Raw genomic sequence first — 18,881 nt, 5'->3', positions numbered from 1 at the left:
TTCCACTACCAAGCAGAGTTAAGTAAGTCAATATATAGTGGGCCAACATCTAACATGCCATTCAAACCTGCAGAAACACCCTGAAAGGCTGGAAATGCAAGAAAATATGTTTGACACAAAGCGTATTTATCCCTGGAAGTTTTGGATACTAGTACTATCTGTTTTGTGTAAACACCTAAATAATGCATACAATCCAGTATTTATTGAGCAAAAATAAGTTGAGCAACAACACAACAACTGTTCATTTCTAAGAGTGGCTGACCCTGCTTGGGAGCTTGGCAATCAATGTGCTTTGATGTTGTGCTTGGCAACCTGGACCTGGACCTCCTTCCATCACCATCAGGTGTGTTAGAATGAGTATGCAACTCAGCTGGACAACTAATTCACCAACAGTTTGGACAGCAAGTGGAAGTGTGTTTGTATACAATAGTGCTAAGATGAGGCACAATGACAACAAACCTATAACACAACTACAAATGTACACAGGAGTTGTGTGGTGGCAAATCAACATGAGTGCAAATGTCAGACTTTTAAAATTGAAAACAAAAACAAATTCAAAACTACGGCAATTTATTTATAAAAGGAATATGTACATAATACATTCAAATACCAATATGTGACTATGTAACTTTGAGAATGGGACAAAAGCAACAGGGGGGTCAAGTAGCAGTTTGGTGTGGAAACCATGCATTACAAAGCAGGCACAAAAACATTGCAGCAAAAGATGAAACTAACAATAATGAGGATTAAAAAGTCACATCAATGCATACCATCCAAGCAAACTTACTTGTTTAATCCCCCCACACCCCACAAACCAGTCCAATTAAAATAGTAAACATGAAAATGCATATGTATTTATTTGCATTTAAATTTATTTTGATATACACACACAAGTAAAATCACTAAATGCTCCTTGATACATGTATTATAACATCCTTTTTGCAAATATTTGTTTTATATAAAGCCAAACTAGAAATAAATTTAAATCAGATCATGAATGCTTGGTGATATTTTTTGACATTCATACTATAATGTTATGACATATTATAACATATGACATATTATAGTCTATTATTCTATTACATATTCTATATATACAAGTGCTAATTTGTATATATAGAACTTGATCTAAACTAGTTTGCAGTGTTGCAAGCAAACCAAAAAGTATCAAAACAGTGCAACAAATGTAACAATAAAAAAAAAGCAAATTTTGTAACACTGAACACTCCAGGAAAAGTTATAAGCATAAATTTTTACCTTAACTGCTTACCCGAATAATTTTCAAATGTTTTACTGTAAAAAAAAAGTCATAGATTAACAATAAATCCTTTGTATGAACAAGAAATGTAAATAAACAGTACAATAAAGTTTTTATTTCATTATTTTTTGATTACATAAAAAATTTGTTTTTTGACAAAAATGGAGAGTACCCTGTATTGTAAAACCTGGATGTGATAGCAAACAACTGGGGTTATTTCCAGATCCACTATCCAACAATTAGTAATAAACAAGTGTAAGATCTAACGCAACAAAAAATGCATTCCCCAGTGTAATATGCAGTATCTAGCCGACCCCTAAATTTTGAGTGTGTAGAAAAAGCAAGTCAGTAGGGTTTTTATGGTTATTTATATTATACTGTCAGTGGTAAGTTGACAATTATTCACGACAACTTCTGAGGTATAGTAAAAGAATCACGGTTTTATTCACGCGTGGGAAACTCACAACAGACAAGGCAATAGAGGTTGGGACTGTCCTTTCCTCTGTCTAAAGGAGTTTCTGGAAACTTTAACCAAAGAGTCTATTTTTTATTCTTCAGTTCCTTGCGTCACCGGTCATCCAACTCTGGGCCGGTCTTTTCTTTAGTTTGCCTAAAGACAACAAGTTATTGTTTTACTTGTTTTGCTGCTGTTGCATATTTTGTTCTCATTACTTTTCTTGGGGGGGGGGTTACGGTTTCTATGGTCCCCTTATCTGCTTGTTCCACTTGCACAGCTTCTATGGTCTTCTTATCAGCTGGTTTCACTTGACCAGGTGCAAGGCCAAGAGGCCTCTGGGAACAGAAAGTAAAGAACACAAATAGCTGAGTTAGTCATTTTGAAACAGCATAATATTGTTTGAGTTCTCACTTTACCTAAGGCTAGTATATATTCTATATACATTCACAATACTCAATTCAAAAACAATGGTATCTAGCAGGATACAGTGCAGAATACAATATTGTGAATTTAACTATTCCCAGCCTCCTCAGGTTTTTTTAGGACCTTGTTGGGATGTTGAGCTAGACAAAGATTGCTACCGAGATGTATAAAACAATGAAAAGACCATATAAAGTAATTATAGTGTTACTTGAGGATAGTACATGTAACATCCTTAATGTCTCATTTATCCTGAGGGACAATGTACTAGGTACAAATACTGTAAAATAAGGTAATCATAGCTTAAACGCTGATATATATATATATATATATATATATATACACACATTAAACAAAGCAAATGCAATAATAATTTAAATACATCAGTGTTCCAAACAAGAAATATCGGTCAGGTAATATTGTGAATGTGATTAGGAAATATCGGACTATTGTTTAATCTCAGAAAGTAATATGTGAAATGTTGAGCTGCATTTGAGTTAAAGTGGCTAATAACAGTAGTAGGTAGTAAGTAGCAAACTATATATGCTTGCAACATTTCAAAACATTGCTTGTAATATAAGAGTATAATATAAAACATATAAGAGTAAACTGTCAATCTAAAATGGCATATAAGGGGGGAAAGTGGACACTTACTTGGAGATGAATTTCAAGGATATGGAAAAACAAGTAAATGAGTGCGGTAAAATAAGTCAGCAACCTGGTATTGGATAAGAGAGTAGTAAAAGTTCCAGTATAGTACTGGAATAGTTCATATTTCAGTATATTAAATTTCTTACGATTGATATTTGCCTGAGAATATATGCATTTTGCTTACTTATAAAAAGAAAGGAACTTGGTTAAGCAAAACCTAATCCTGTTGCAGTGTCAGCCAAGGGAAGGACCTACAGCTGGTGTACTGTTAGGATTTATTTTGTAACTCAAAAAATAGGGAGGATATCCATTTCACACCCTTACCTTAGGCCGGGGTTCAGAGTTGTGTTGAACAATCTCCTAATATGTATGGTTGCAGGTCACATTCCACCCAAATTATGGGTGGGCGCCATGTGCATGTAAAATTAGCATGCTGCGTAACGTGGGGGAGTGGAAAGTATAACCGAGACCACTCTCACTTGGGCTGCTGGTAAGGAGGTGACTGCAGGCAACAGACCACGGTCATATGTATTATAATAGAACAGCCAGACTCCAAGGGGTCTATTCAAAAATCATTCCCCTGTTCATTTGACCTAGATTCAATACAGTAATAATTGGAAAACATATCATTTACTTTTATGACTGCTGGGCTATTTTGATAATTGACCACTTAGCATAATGTCTTCATTTTAACTTATCAAAATAAGCAATCCATAGAAATTTGAACGGCTGTGAACAATCTAACAGCCAAACCGATGGGCATAAAAGTTATAAATACAGCTGCAAGTGACTTATTCTTTAACTGGTTTACTCTTAGGAGTATATTGCTAAAACTGTGAGTTTGACATTCATCAAATATTCTCTGGTGAAGAATGAACCATTGCCTTTGAAAATGTATGTACCTTTTAGAATTTTTGTGAATGTCAGATTCACTGATTTAATAATAGATCCCAAAGTATACTCTTTAAAAATAGGACAAAATTCAATTTCAGCCTTAACTTAGAAGCAAAATGTTTAGTTAGATGATACATTCATCCAGGCGTAAGGAAATCTATGGTTTGCAAATGAGTCTGATGAGTCTTCCTTTCAAAGCACGCTGTGGTCAGATTTGATAGCTGGTGGTAATCGTGCTGTTGGAAATCTACATGGAAATGTTTCATAGTCATATCTGCAAACATTTACATTGTGACAGTGAATCATCAGTTTTAGACCTGCACCTGTCAAATGTGCAATCTCAGTTTCTACTTAACCATTTTTAAGATGAAGTCCTGACAGATATTTGTAAAACACCAAAAGTGCTATTAGGTTTGCATGCAAAAAATAATAATAATAAAAAAAAATATATGTGTGTGTGTGGTTTTGGTAGATTTTTTATTATATTTAGCTTCCCCGACCAAGTGCTGCTATATATACTTTGGATGAATTTCTTTTGTACAGTACTATTACCAAAGAAGGGTTATATAGATGCCATTTTTACTAATAAAAATGTAAATAATATAAAAAACACTTACACAAACAGATTTCCCATCCTCCTATATAATTCCGGAACACATTAAAAATAATAATAGTAACAGATGTATATGCAAAAAAAAGAAAAAACTCAAACAAGATTTTTGTTATTTGCATATTAAAAAAAACAAAACAACAAAGCAACAAAATCTAATATTTTATTAAACACGTATTATTTTTTATATACAGTTGGTGATATTCATATGTACATGGGTTGGTTTTCTATATTTACTTAGCAAAGTGATTTAGTTATAAAACAATAATTCTGATATCGTAGAGTCTGGTCTGGAAAAACTATATGGGGGGGGGGGGGATAAAATAAGTGAATATTAAACAACAGTATCCTTAGCATAAAGTGATTTAGTGATAAATTCGGCCTTTTTTGTTCCTTTAGTTTAGAGTATATTAACTGTCTATATTTATTGAATAAAGCTATTTAGTTCCCAGGAAATATGCAGTGATAATTAGTAAGTCACAAAATATTATCCCCCCAAAAAAGTTGTGGATTCAGCAAAAAAAAATCTCTGCAATGTACAATGCAATCAAACGTTTTTCAATATAAATGCAGTCCAAATGACTATTAGTATGGAAATTCAATACATTCCTCAAAAATACAAGTTTCCAAAACAACTTATGTTGTTCTTTTTAAATTTTAAATGTTACTTTTCTCACTAGTTGTTGGTAATAATAAGGGGCAATTCTTTCCAATTAGAGGATCATAAGATAAAGAAGAAAGATTCATTTATTTGCTTTGTTTGCAGAACACGTTTCAACATTTTTTTTTCACGATGATATCACTTCCCTATCTTCATCTCCATTGCCTGACCTAAGTGGAACCCATTGGCTGTGAACTCATTTACGTGAACTTGCTCTTTTGGGAGTGCCCCAATTGATTGTTAGATTTTAAGGGCAGTGCCTCCCCACTACTTATATTAGAAACCCATACAGGTATTAGTTACACAATGGTCAGCCTTCCGTTCTCAAAGCATTTGGTAAGCTATACAACCAGCTGGGAACTTCTTTTACAATTACCTCCTGCAAATATTTACATTAGTTTATGAACTTGGCAAACACCTAAAGCTTACACAAATCCAAGTACGATTGCATGTCATCCATAATTTTCATAATGTTCACCTTTTTTTAATAATGCAATAATGAAATTAACATTCCTGGATTTCTATATGGTCTATATACTTTAGCGTTTTACTTTACCTAAGCTTTTATAAATTGGAGCTAAAATTATTTGTTTTATTCTCATCTGTTATACTATACACTTCTTATTCTAAGCCTTTCACACTTAAAAAACACCCATAAACAAAATTAACATAAAATGTAACTGCTACCTATTTAATATTTCATTTGAGCAGATTGAACTAGTTAAATATGAACAAATATATTTTATTTGTAAAAGATTTGGAACTATGTTCCAAATTAAAATATTTTGTAAAAGACAAAAAAATCTGAACCCGTAATCTTTGGTTACATTGACTGCTATTTACAAAGCACAAATCAGGAAAGAGATAGCTGTAAACTTCATAATCCTGTGGTAGGTGTCTGTGCTGGTGATGACATTTTCTCAATGTTTCACCCTTCATATGTAGAAACTCAAAGAAATAACGAGAACTGATTCTTCTCTTTTCTGTTCCCGTCATGTTCACCATTTTGCTTTATCGGGTAGAGACATAAGACAAAAGTTGTGATCCAAGTAATAGTGTTCCAATATATTCGTTCCAGGAGGTGATTTTGATTTTTTTGCAGAGTCAGTTTAGAGGATCCTGATTGGTCATGTTAAAATGGAGAATCTGGTATTTTTTTTTTTGTACATCTTCCAAAACGATTGTTGTGGATTATTAATTGCTTTCAAACTTGTCAATAGAACTATGTATAGATGGTAGTGTGTTCAGTGTGTGGGTAGCCATTACCTGGAAGATACATGGAGGGAAACATTTACCTGAGGGTGCAAACTGGCTATCCGAAATTGAAGAATTCAGAAGAAGATCCATTGACAAGTTTGAAAGCAATTAGAATTCACGCCGATCGATGGAACATGTACAGGCTGATCAGTTGGAATCATTCCAGTGGGCCTGTTGTAGAGGTGGGAGGTGATAGAGAACATATAGGCATGAAAGATAATTAATGAGGCAAAAACCCAAATATTTATTCATTTTTATTCCCAGCTGAAGGGAACAAATTTTGCAGGACTGTTTCCCCAAATTAAGAAATAGAGTCGCTGAAGGCTTCCTACATCCGGAGATTTATTTTCAAGTTGGAGATAGCATTATTCTTGTTGAATTCTGAAATAGGGCTGAGGAGAGAAACCACAGGAGATGGGCAATAGAATAGGAGGTCATTAGCAAATGTGGGGATTTATGTTCTTAACCTGAAAAAGAAAGGCTATGTATATTTTGATTGGCCTGGATTTGACAAATAAACAGTTCTAAGGCCAAGATTAATGATGTGGGGCAGTGGACACCCCTGCCTTGTTCTGTTGGAGATAGAAATTGATTCTGGGAGTATACCATTGGCCTTTACTTTGGCTAAACGTACTGACTATAACATAAAGTACAGTTTATCATAGTGTTGCCTAAGCCAACAAATTAAAGAGTTGATCTGACTAACTCTGTCAACACCTTTTTAGCTGTATGTATAATAGTTATTATTTTGGTGATATTATCATTGGCTTCCCTGGCCAGTATGAATGCTACTTGATCAGTATGAATCAATTTTTAAGACTGGAAATGTTTCAGCTGCCAGGGTTTTGTCAAACAATTTCACATTTGTATTCAGCAAATATAGGCCTGTAACTGGGGCATAAAGTGAAGTATTTTGTCTCCTTGAGCACTATGGATACATGAGTCTAGAAAAGGTCACAGAAACTTGGCATGGCAAAAAACGGGGGACCCAAGGATGGGTGGAATGTTCTAAAGTATGGTATTGTGAAGCCATCAGGGCCATCAGTCTTCTTACCAGTGTTAGAATTGGCAATCACCCACTGAAGTTCTACCATAGAAATTGGGGCTTCTATACCTTCATGGTCCAAAGTGGAAAATCAAGTGATACCTGATGAATGAAGTTATAAATAAATTTGGTCCAGGTTAGGGGTGGCATATTTTTAATTATTATATATTATTATTTTTTTTCCTAATTTATATTATTGTATTTGACTTTGTGTGCCTCCCCACCCCAACTAGTCTGTCTGAAGCATCTGCTACTCATTTGATAAAATTATACTTTCTTGTGTTTTCCTTTTTTATCTGAAGTCCTGTCTACATGTTCCTAATCTTCTTAATCATACTGTAGCAAGTTTATTTAGAATGAGGCCATAGTACAGTCTCTCTGGCAGGGATTGCAGATAAGTGGGCTTTGTAAAGTGCAAGTTGGACCCCCAATTGAGTTTAACCATATGACTAGGCATGGGATGCACTCTCTTGCAGTAACAGAAGTCAAATGCCTGAGTCCCAGACCTCTTTGTATTGTGACATATATATGTTGCATCCTACCTGGTAAGAGTAGTGGATTGAGCCCAACACTCAGTGAGTGAGGCTAGAGCAGTCATTCAGCTTAGAATCACTACAATATGTCCCATGGCTGGCTCTCATTTAGATTTCCTCTTTAAAGATTAACCCCGCTGCAACTTTTACATTTTCTATACTCCCTGCCCAATGTAAAAATTTGGCACGTTCACTGGTCCCCTTTGAATCACTACTAGTGGGGATGGGTGGAGATAGACAAAATCTTCTGCATCAATGTTCCCCCAGGAGATGTTTTTTTTCCCATCATCTTTCACATTGGGAGGAGAAGATGGATATATTGTTAGATACTCTACAGCGATAATGAATCACCTGGCATCTACCCACCTCTCCTCTATCAGTAGCAGGTATCAGAAACTCAATGATACATATCCCCCATCCTCTTGCGTGTAAATTCCCTTACCTACTAGATTGTAAGCTCTTCGGGGCAGGGTCCTCTCCTCCTGTATCACTGTCTGTATTAGTCTGTCATTTGCAACCCCCCATTTAATGCACAGTGCTACGTAATATATTGGCACTATATAAATCCTGTTTAATAAAATTAATATTACTAATAATAATAATGATAAAATCCTTTCCCGCTGGTACGATACATCGGCCTGGGTTCACCAAATATTTCCAGCTGTATCTGATCATTGCTGGAGATGTGGCGAGGAGACTTTTTTACACCTATTCTGGTCTTGTCCTGCTCTAAGGCCCAGCAGTGCAAGAGATCACACAAAAATTCACAGATGATCCAATTTCAGAGGTCCCAGCCTTTTCCTGCTCCAACTTAGCTCTCTTAGGCTCAGGTTTCACAGGACATCAGTAGTGAAGCACCTACTGAATGCAGCCAGAGCCTGCATTAGAAGTCTACCACTTGCCCTTCTGTGGCCCAATGGCTTTGTAACGTAAACACGATAATGCTCATGAAAATCCTACCTCTAGCATCTACGAACAATGGGAGGAAGATTGAAATTACTTGGTTTTACTAGAAAGAATTTATAGACACCCCTGAATACAATAGATCTATGAGTGCTGAATTGCACCTACCTGGTTGCAGTCTGAATTGAACAACTATGCTGGTCTCACTGCTTAGCTGCTTACCTAACTTAGGAATTCAGTACTAAACATGTAGTTTAGCTCACCTGTTTTTACCACACTGATGTAACATGTGTCAGACACAGTATATTATTCTTCTTCATTCTTTATTTTTATAAAGTATTTTGTATGCTTAGTTTTATATGCAAAAGAACAAATAAAAAAAGAAAGTTATAAAAAAAATTCTCTGGATGCTTTTTTTTAGAGGATATTTGCAGAACATTAGAACACACGAAATGTGTGCCTGCATTGGACCTATCCTGTATAATCAGACATGCATAGTTTCTATGTCTTCTCTGTACCAGGTTATGATTGCATCTTTAGATGAGCAGGAGTTCAAGTGGTGTCAGTGTTGTCCCTAGCAAAAACAAAAAAACTACCTATATAGCACATGTACTCTCAGGTCATTCTCCTTTGCTGAAGCTGGTACTGGTAAAATTAGTAATACCGAACTATGCTTGTCTACATGGAAGCTATTGTTGTTAGGTTTCACAATACAACATGATGGCAGAGGCTCTGGCTCTGTGAGTTGAATTGGTCACCTTTGTGCTGTGAATTGGATAATTATTACGTTCCAATGCTGTGCAGGGTTAAGTAAAGCAAGGCAGTGTGTTTACTAAGCACTGATAGCTTAAGGAGAGTCTGTGAGCTGGTATAGATAGTTATCAAATTGTACTTTCATTCCCAGTTACTGTCCAATTATAAGGGACTAAAAATCCCATGGATTTTGAAAGGCAAAGGCGGATGCACTTAGGCTGCTATGAAAGGGTGGGGAAGACTCATACGAAAACTAGGAAAACTATTACCAATACCAACTATACTCACGAGTGGTAATAATTTCCCTTCCTAGCTGGGGTTCTATGATGTAATGGCTATCACTCTGGACTCTGAATACAACGCTCTGAGTTCAGAGCTCGGTGGAAATTTGTTTGGACTTTCCATTCTTTTCTGTCAATAAGACATTCAAGTCCAACAGTTGCTCGTAATGTGGCTTGTTATCCATAGGGTCATCATGGCTATCTGATGCACCGCAGAGCAATGAATACTACTTATACTACTTTTTCTGGAACTTCTTCAGATATGATACTCAGGTTCAGGTTTCAGATGTCCCATCTTTTACCATTACTGCTGGTAACTCAACAATTTGAAGGCAATTCCAAAGAACTAATCCCCCAGGACGCAAGATTACCAATCTTTTTTTACTACTTTGAGCTCTTTTGTGCTCAATTTTACTTGCATTAGACTAAATCAGAATAGGATCAAGATCTCAGTGGGTCTGTTTTCACTAAAGGCAGCCTTTTTCGTGGATGTCAATTTGGCCAAAAAAGTTTTGGAGATTATATATTTAGGTGCCTAAAAGCTTTTTATCACCTTTCTTTCCAGACACGGCAGTTATGTTACCCATGCTTACCTTTATTTTTTGAGGAGGGCTAGTTACAAAACACAAGGTGTTTTTATTTACCTAGTTAGATCCTGAGAGTAAAAGGGGAAAGGGATTAACCCATTCCTATGCTGCCATGGAGCCTTCAGGAAAGGAAAGGTGTCTTGTGTTTCTGGATCTCAAATTTCTTCCTCAATATAAGTCGAAGTGATTGCCTGGTGTCCCCAAATGCTATAAAGTGAATTAGTCTGCATACAGAGTTATAGAAGAGTCCTCCAAGTGACCTGTTCTTTCATTGGTTGACACTAGAAGTCTATATATAAAAATTCATTATACATGGCACATTGAGTCAATTAATAAACTATTATGTTAATAACTCAATGACGTGTAGTTACAAAGCAATGAATCTGACAAAACACCTGGAACATTTAACACCACAGAATGATTCTTGAATGGCACATTCATTAATTTATCTATAGACCCCAATAAGTGTAAGTGTAAAATAGGTTCATAAGGAGAAATATTTAGTGAAATAATAGATTCATCCAGGTGTAGAGAAATCTCTGGTTTGCAAACAAGTCTGACAGCTTTTCATATGTACTGTGATTCTTTCAAAGCTTGCTGTGGTCAGATTTGCAATCTGATGATAATTCCACTCTTGGAAATGTACACTAAAATGTTTCAGCTTTATATTTGCATTGCTTGGAAACATTTACATTGTAACAAAGATTTTTTTTATTCTTAAACCTTCACCCAATAAATATAAACGTTTAAAATCTACTTAATCATCTTAAAGCAGAACTCCTGACAGGTATTTAATACAATCCAAAAATGCATTTATGTTTTCAATAGGTGTTATAAAGTTATATATTGTCACCCCAATTGTAGCCTGCTGGGTCCTATCATTTTCTTTAGCCCCCAATCAGCCATCTGCAATGTGAGGCCTTACTTTCAAGCCTCTCCTTTGAATGTGGCCACTTTGTATTAATTATGTCAGCTGTGGCCCTAATTATTTTTATAGGATGGCTACGCTCCAAGTGACCATTTGAGTCCATCATCTGTATGGTCCCCTTCCTTAAGCTGCATCAATACAGGCTAGTACATTACTTTTTCTTTGTTTTATTGTGAATTAATTGATTGATTGTGGATAGGGGTACTTGGAACAAAAATATTCTGAATAAATCTGGTCATGTTGGTCAATAACTCAAAATTCTAATCTTGACTCACTTCACCTGTCAGCAACAGTTATGGTTGGGCTCAGCCAACTTGAATATTGATGGTTGTTATCGACCAGCTGCCTACTATACCTGCTATTAACAGTAATGTATTGTTAGATCTTTACTGTTCAACATTGCTATATTGTTGGATCAGAACTTCCCAGCTGAGGTCATAACAGCTCAAACCCGAGTCACAATCCGGTCCAGTTGACTTGATTCACCTAAGTAACTACAAACTAGAAGTTAAATATATTTCATCAGCTGCATTATAATGTATTAAAATAGATACAACTATATGTAATTATGTTTCAGGTTCTTGTGAAAAACCAATACCTTATTGCTGTCTTTGTCCTTTCACTTTACTAATCTGGATTTTGAATTAAATTGACAAACAGGAACAAAAATCACCAACAGTAGTTCCAATGTTCCGTCATGCTATTTTTAGCTAAAGTTGTACTTTGAGGGACCATTTTACAAATGAATCCCCTTCACCGGCTGTCTAGTGTTGAGTTAAGACATAAAGGAAGGTCCACAATGGACTATTTTGAAGAGTTGATTCCTTAGATTAGTATTGATGTATATTAAAGACATAGAATGTAGAACTGGGAACATGTTCCAAATTAAAATCATCCCTAAAAGTCCAAACATTCTGAACCCATGCTGTTCAGTTAGATTGACTGTCATTTGCAAAGCACATATCAGGAAAGAAATAGCTGTGAACTTTATAATCCTATGGTAGGTGTCCATGCTGCTTATGACATTTCCACAATGTTTCATCCTCCACATGTGAAAACTCAGAGAAATAATGAGAAGGACTGAAGATAAAAAGTAGATATGGGATGGAAAAATATTCCACAACATATCACATGAATTTAAAGTCTCCAAGCTTTTGGTAAACTCCAAGGAGAAATCTGTAGTTGAATTTCTAGAGAATACATTAAATGTCAGAAAAAAACAGGTCAAGGAGATCCCAATGGTTATCAGCACAGAAGCAATAATCAGGTAGGTGACCCTTTGGGATATGATGGCCTTCAGACGTAAGAAGAGGACATTCTGAAAGTTGGAGATCTTAAAGCAGAAAAAAATGGAAAGTGAAGCTGATAAGCAGGTGGTAGAAAGAGATAAGGTTTGCACAGTGAATATAATCAATATAAAATATTCTTTATAGAACTCTTCAAAGTAACATTTTGACAATACCTCCAACAGACTGACAGCATGATACAAAATCTTTGTAATCTCAAGAGAGGTGATGATTTGGTCAGAAGGCTTCAGTGACCCTTTGTTCATCCAGCAGAAAACATTCACAACCACAATAAATGATTGCATGAACAGTCCTACTAACGTCATTATTATAGTTGCAGCAAATAAAAGCTCAAAAAATGCATTTCCCTGTCCCTTTGCAGACTCAGCCATCTCTTCTTTAATATCAGCCTTAATAAAAAGAAAGATAAAGATCTCCTTCTGTTACTGGAATAATATTACATCTTGAACATAGCAGGCAAATAACATATGCAAAAACATTGTCTGGGTCGATCTCTAAACAAATAGAGATGTCCTATAATTTTACTAGGAGAGCAAGTGTTATTTTACCTTGTCACAACATCTGAATGAGATGATATGAAAAGGAAAAATATGATGTATATTAGTAGGCAATTAGTGTTAAATTCTCCAACTTGATTTTTAACACTTTCAGAATCATAATGTGTTAGCAATCATGCATCAAATACACCTCTAGTGACTTTCTGAGCCTCTCTACCCCACTTGTCATACCCCACTACCAGCACACTTGAATGACTGAATGTAAAATTCGTGGAAGAAAGAGCCACCTTGGAATTCTATTGCAGGGGTCCCCAACCCTCAGTCCCTCTGACAGGTGTGCACCAGCTCTGGCCGGTGCACCCCCAGCGGGGTCAGGAGATGGACCATGCCTCCCATACGCATAGCAGGCTCAGGGCAGTGGCGGGTTGTATCTCTTGACTGAAGAATTCAGAAATACCTGTTTTGACTCGAGTATAAACCATGGGTAAAAAATTGTAGTTGTGATTCCTAACATTCTAAACAATAATGAATAGAATTTTTTTTCACAAATGGTAAAAGTGCGACCAAATATTAGACATTTTGTTATAGCTGCAAATTTGTGTATTTCTGCTTACTGGAGGAAACCTGACACCCCACCAATTCGGTCTGTGGCTGCAAAGGATCAACAAATTCCACTGTATAAACGACATGACCTCCTCCATCAGAGGGACAACTTGGAAATTCTTTAACAAATGGTACTACTGGTCGCAATTCACCGAATCTGTGGGTATAGCCCTTATCTGGACTAGATATAATCTGTTACTTATAATATCCAGACCTTTGGTTATACATCTAATCTTTTTAAAAATCGCTACACCAAGTCTAAGGCCCTAGTAAACTCACTACCCTACCCTTCACTGGTAACTCCCTCTTGAAACTAGCATCACACGGCACTCATTATATGCTATACCCCTGATAGGACCTGGTTGGATATCTGTTCTGTAATTCTACAAACTCACGACTGGTCATAGCAGGGAAGCTAGATTAGGTCTTGACAAATTTTCATTAGGAGTGCAATTGTGTTTATGCTGACTTTGTCACAATATGCATTGTTATGTTATTTTACTGGTTGTAATTTTTAAACACCTGTATACCTCCCTGGATACCCCTGCTGTTTTTACCCCCCCCCCCCTTTTTGACTTTGATTTTTGTATATTAGTAACACTTATTGTATTCCCCAGTTCTTTCCTTCTTACATCCCTTTCCCAGTAAAAATCCTTTAAATAAAGAATGTTTTTTTTGTCTTTTTTTTGTGCCACTAAAGACTCTGGGGAGGGGAAAAAGTACTGAAAACATACAAAACAGATGTCAACATTACATTAAAGAACAGGTGTAATATTTTTCAAATATTTAAACAAACATGAACTTCCCAATCTTTCCTTACATTTAATGGATTTGAGTTAGGGGAGGTGAAATTAATATAGCTAAACATTTTGTATTGATCTGTAACTCATGGGTCTCTAGATAACAGTCCTACAAAACTCTATGTTCTTCCTGAAAGCATTCACTGTGCATAGAAAACACTTTGGCTGAATATTCAACTCACATAGACAGCACACTAAGTCCTTATTCACGCTTGTGTTGAATTATGATTTGAGGTGTTGAATACATTGCTTTGAGGTGGGCCATTTAAATACAAATAGGCTACCAATATATCATGGTGTACTATACCTATCTTAGTTCTATCCATACCTATCTTGGTTCTATCTATACCTATATTGGTTCTATCCATACCTATCTTGGTTCTATCCATACCTATCTTGGTTCTATCCATACCTATCTTGGTTCATCGTGTTAAGCTCTTCAGTGCCCTCTAGTAAGTTTGGGGTCCAAATAACGATGAATATGCATTTTAGTAATGTGTGAGCAATGCAACACCCTAACTTTCTCATATGTAATTAGAGTTCATTTTCCTTAGATGATACATTTAGTGGTTTTCCATACGGGTTGCTGGCGGTGGGTTTAGACACTCTGTAACCGCTTACCTTAACTCTAGCTATCACTATTGGCAAATATTTACCCTAGTAAGGGTTATGGCAGGGAGTTATGAGGGTGGTTATGTACCTGCTAGCCTCTCCGTGTGATAAATTCTGCACCATATCTGTTGTTGGGTGTTGAGCTCCTCAGTGCCCTCCACTATACAGTGAGTTGGGGGTGCCAAGAACAATAAATAGCTCAGCACATATGGTAAGTTGCTCTGCAGTACAATATGTGTATCTCAAATGTAATGTCCTAATTCTCTTAAATGTAGTTAGGGCTCATTGTACATACATGGTATATTTAATGCCTACCTATACAGGTTGGCTGGCATGTGGTTTAGGCACTCTGTAACCACTTACCTTAACCCTAGCTAACCCTAACACTGAACATTTACCGACCCTAGCTAACCCCTGGAACAAATAACTATTTCTTAATAGTGATAGTTAATATAGGACTGGAGGTTTTAAAGCTGATGATCTGCCTGCCAAACATCACTGCAGAACACTCGTACAGTGGGGAGTGTGTCATTGATTGGTGGTCTTAGGGCAGTTTCACCCCCAATTAGTCTGATCAACAAATGTTATGATAAATTATGGAGGAAAGCTTTTCATCATCTCCTATATGAGTGCTGGGATAGGATGGAGTTTGGTGCCAAAGTTGCAAAAAAAAAAAAACAATTATAGAAGAAATGAAGAACAAAGTTGTTGACATCTATGGAATTTTTTACATACTTTATTTTTATTCTTCATCCTGATTTGCTTTTATACTGCAATAGACGCGCTTAGCCTTACCATGTGGCATCTTGGATGGCCAAATCTATTTTTTGGGGGGCATTTATTTAATGTAAAATGTTCACTGAATCTCCCTCACATTACACACTTTTCAAATGTGCAGACCTTTAATCAATAAAACTTGGCATTTTTATATATACCACGTATATAGTTATACATTCTTGTACATCACTCTACTTCACTAACTGTTGCACACATAGGTAACACACTAACATATTTCAGTCTTTGTATAATGAAAAAGTTGTTCAAATTTTCATGTGGATACACTTTCATTAGTGAAGCTGGGTGATCCAGAAAATCTGTAATGAATCTGGCCTAGAATTGAAAACATATAAGTACTTTTAAGAAATCCATTCCAGGATTGCTGGATCACCCAGCTTCACTGATGAAAGTGTTTACAACCTTAAAGGGCTTTAATAAATTAGGGCCTATCTGTGTAAGTAAAATTTGTTTACAAATCTACTTCAAATTCATAGGGGAAGAATTTGCAAATAGAGCCGTCTTAAGATGATGACTCCTACTACAAACCACTGTCACTCTAGACTGATCATGCTTAGTCGTAGTTATGGAATGCTATACCCCCCCCCCCTTTACTTCTGATTCACCTAATATAAACTGAGGGTTTCTTTCGTACACATGAGTAGAGTTTGTAACAGAATCCTCTCCAGCCTTGACAAGCTTAAATAAATCAGGGCAATATCATTTCCTATTGTGACAGCTTAGCACTTTCAGGATTGTCCAGTAGGTGATAGAATGAGTCCTTATTTTTAATAGGAACTGAAAGGAGACCTTTTTAGAGATACAACAGTCTGTCAACAAATTTCAGACAAATTGGCGGTGTAAAAATCTATAAATAAAGCCTATAGAGTGTTGATTGCCAAAATATCTGTTGAAAATATAGGAGAGAGACTAAAAACAAAGATAGTCCTTACATTTACAATTAATAACATTTATTATACTATTTTTTCATTTTTTCAGGGCCATTAGGGGGTGCTAAGGGCCAAGGCACAGAGTCTAAGCGGCAACATGGTCTTCTCCAGAGCCTCTGATGATGGGGATGTTGCGCTGCTGGTTATTTCCAAGCTGCGATCCTTGGGCACACCAGGGTGGGCAGGATAAAAAATGGTACCAAATCACAAGACTAGCACGAGTCGAGGAAAAAATAGTCGAGGAAGGCCAGGGTTGAGGCAGCCAGCCAGCAGGAGAGGTCAGGTCACAAACCAGGGGTCCAGGAGACAGACACCAGTGACACAGGGGGCACTGCAAGCATAGGGAACACAGGAGACACTGGAAGCAACAGGAGGCACAGGGATATCCACAGACAGACAGGATCACTGGAACAGCACAAGGGAATAGAATGGAAACAACTGTCTGGGCAACAAGGGGCTAACACTGTAGCTGGACAGAGGAAACAATGAATTAAGCAACAGGTGTACAGGAACTAGCTCAACAAAACTAGGGGCTCAGAACCAGTGGAGAAACGTTACATGAACAATGAGAGCTAGCTAAATAGCCAGGGATGGTAAGAGGCTATTTCCTATTTGGCAAGGCTGATAAAGCTTGCTAGCATAGGCACTCCCTGAGTCAAAACTGCCCACATGCGCAGTAGAGTGCTGTCTGCACCATAGTGAGGAAGAGGTATGTGTGACAGTTTTTTGTTTAGATACAGTTTAAACTGGATAGAGTAAACTCAGATCGAAATTAAATGTTATATAGTAACTGTTTCAGTCATCACTGCACCACAAACTATTGTGAGTGACCTATGAATAGTAGAAGATACATATAAGAACAAGAGGTTTCATTGAACAGAACCCACCAATCTGTAAGGAACTTACCTTTCCAGCAGCAGCAGGCAGGATGGCCGAGGCTGCTGCCCTGCTCACAGCGTGTCTCTCCCTGCAGGCGGAGGGAACTGTTCTAGCCGAACAACTGTTCGGCCAGGTGGCATTCCCAGCATCCCTATGGAGGTGAATAGAGAAGGTCATGTTCTCAGCACGGGACATAGTTTGAATTCCGATTAAGTTATCTCCCAATCAGATGGCGCCAGGTGGCGCAAGGTCGTTGGGCACTCTGGCCATTTAAGGAGAACCTGTCCTGAACACCATTGCCCGCTATAAGCCTCTGTGTGTACAGTGTGCTTGGGTGCATTCTCTGTGTTGGTTCATATTAACCTGTTGTGTCATTACTAATAGCAACCCGGTCTGCCTGAACTCCACCTGTCCTGACCTTGGATTGTTTGTGACTACTCTGTCTGCTGCCTGCCCTGACCTTGGATTGTTCCTGGCCTGCCCTTGCCTTACCCTACTGTACAACACTTATGGGACTAATCATCTGTGAATAACCCTTGCCTTGTTTCATTGACAATAAAGCTTGATAAAAGGATTCTTGGAGTTGGCTGTGGTTTGTGTGCCCAGGCGCATTACACAATCAGTCTTTATGTAAGTTTACGTCAACCTCAGTAACTTCTAATTGCACAACAGGTCACTGTTAGTTAAAAGCAAATTCCTACTGTTTAGACTCCCATATTCCTTAATAAAGCAATTAAAATTATGAGGGTAAGTAAAAACTTGCAGATCTAATGGACTAATTACCCCCCTGCCATTCTAATTCTGTTCATTTTTCTACGCAGAAAGTGTTACATTGTTTTTGCATGGAATTTTATTTTACATTGTAGGCCTATAATTGTTAGGCATAATTCACCAAAATATGTCCAATATTTAATAAATTTATTAATAAACTTTAAGTAAAAAAAACACAAAAATTGGTTCAAACAAAGGTGCATAAAAATATTGACTGTAATATAACTGTACAGTTTCTGGCTTTGCCCAGAAGGAAGAGAGCCATAGTTATGAAATAACACATTTATTTAACATATTCCCCCCTGCTACTGCTGCACTTAATGTGCACAGTGTAGTTGCAGCTTTTCTAGACTGTTCAAATAAAAGTCCTGTGGTTGGGCCACAAACTAGCTCTTAGCTGCATCCTTAATGTCAGGAATGTCCTCAAAACGTTGCCCCTTCAGGTGTTTC

The 18,881-nt window shown here is 36.9% G+C and overlaps 1 long non-coding RNA gene across 1 annotated transcript; it reads right to left on the bottom strand.

Annotated features, from left to right (window-relative positions):
* Positions 1-1,328: 1,328 nt before the first annotated feature.
* On the bottom strand, positions 1,329-17,805 carry LOC140329950 (uncharacterized). The gene is made up of 2 exons (XR_011920528.1): positions 17,688-17,805; positions 1,329-2,050 (listed from the first exon to the last, which is right to left on the bottom strand). It is a non-coding gene; the product is annotated as an uncharacterized lncRNA (long non-coding RNA).
* Between the last annotated feature and the right edge of the window lie 1,076 nt (positions 17,806-18,881).

This window comes from Pyxicephalus adspersus, chromosome 4, assembly GCF_032062135.1.
Source record: "Pyxicephalus adspersus chromosome 4, UCB_Pads_2.0, whole genome shotgun sequence".
NCBI lineage: Eukaryota > Metazoa > Chordata > Amphibia > Anura > Pyxicephalidae > Pyxicephalus > Pyxicephalus adspersus.
Note: the sequence above shows the minus strand (reverse complement) of the source record. Positions and strands in the feature narration are given on the sequence as shown.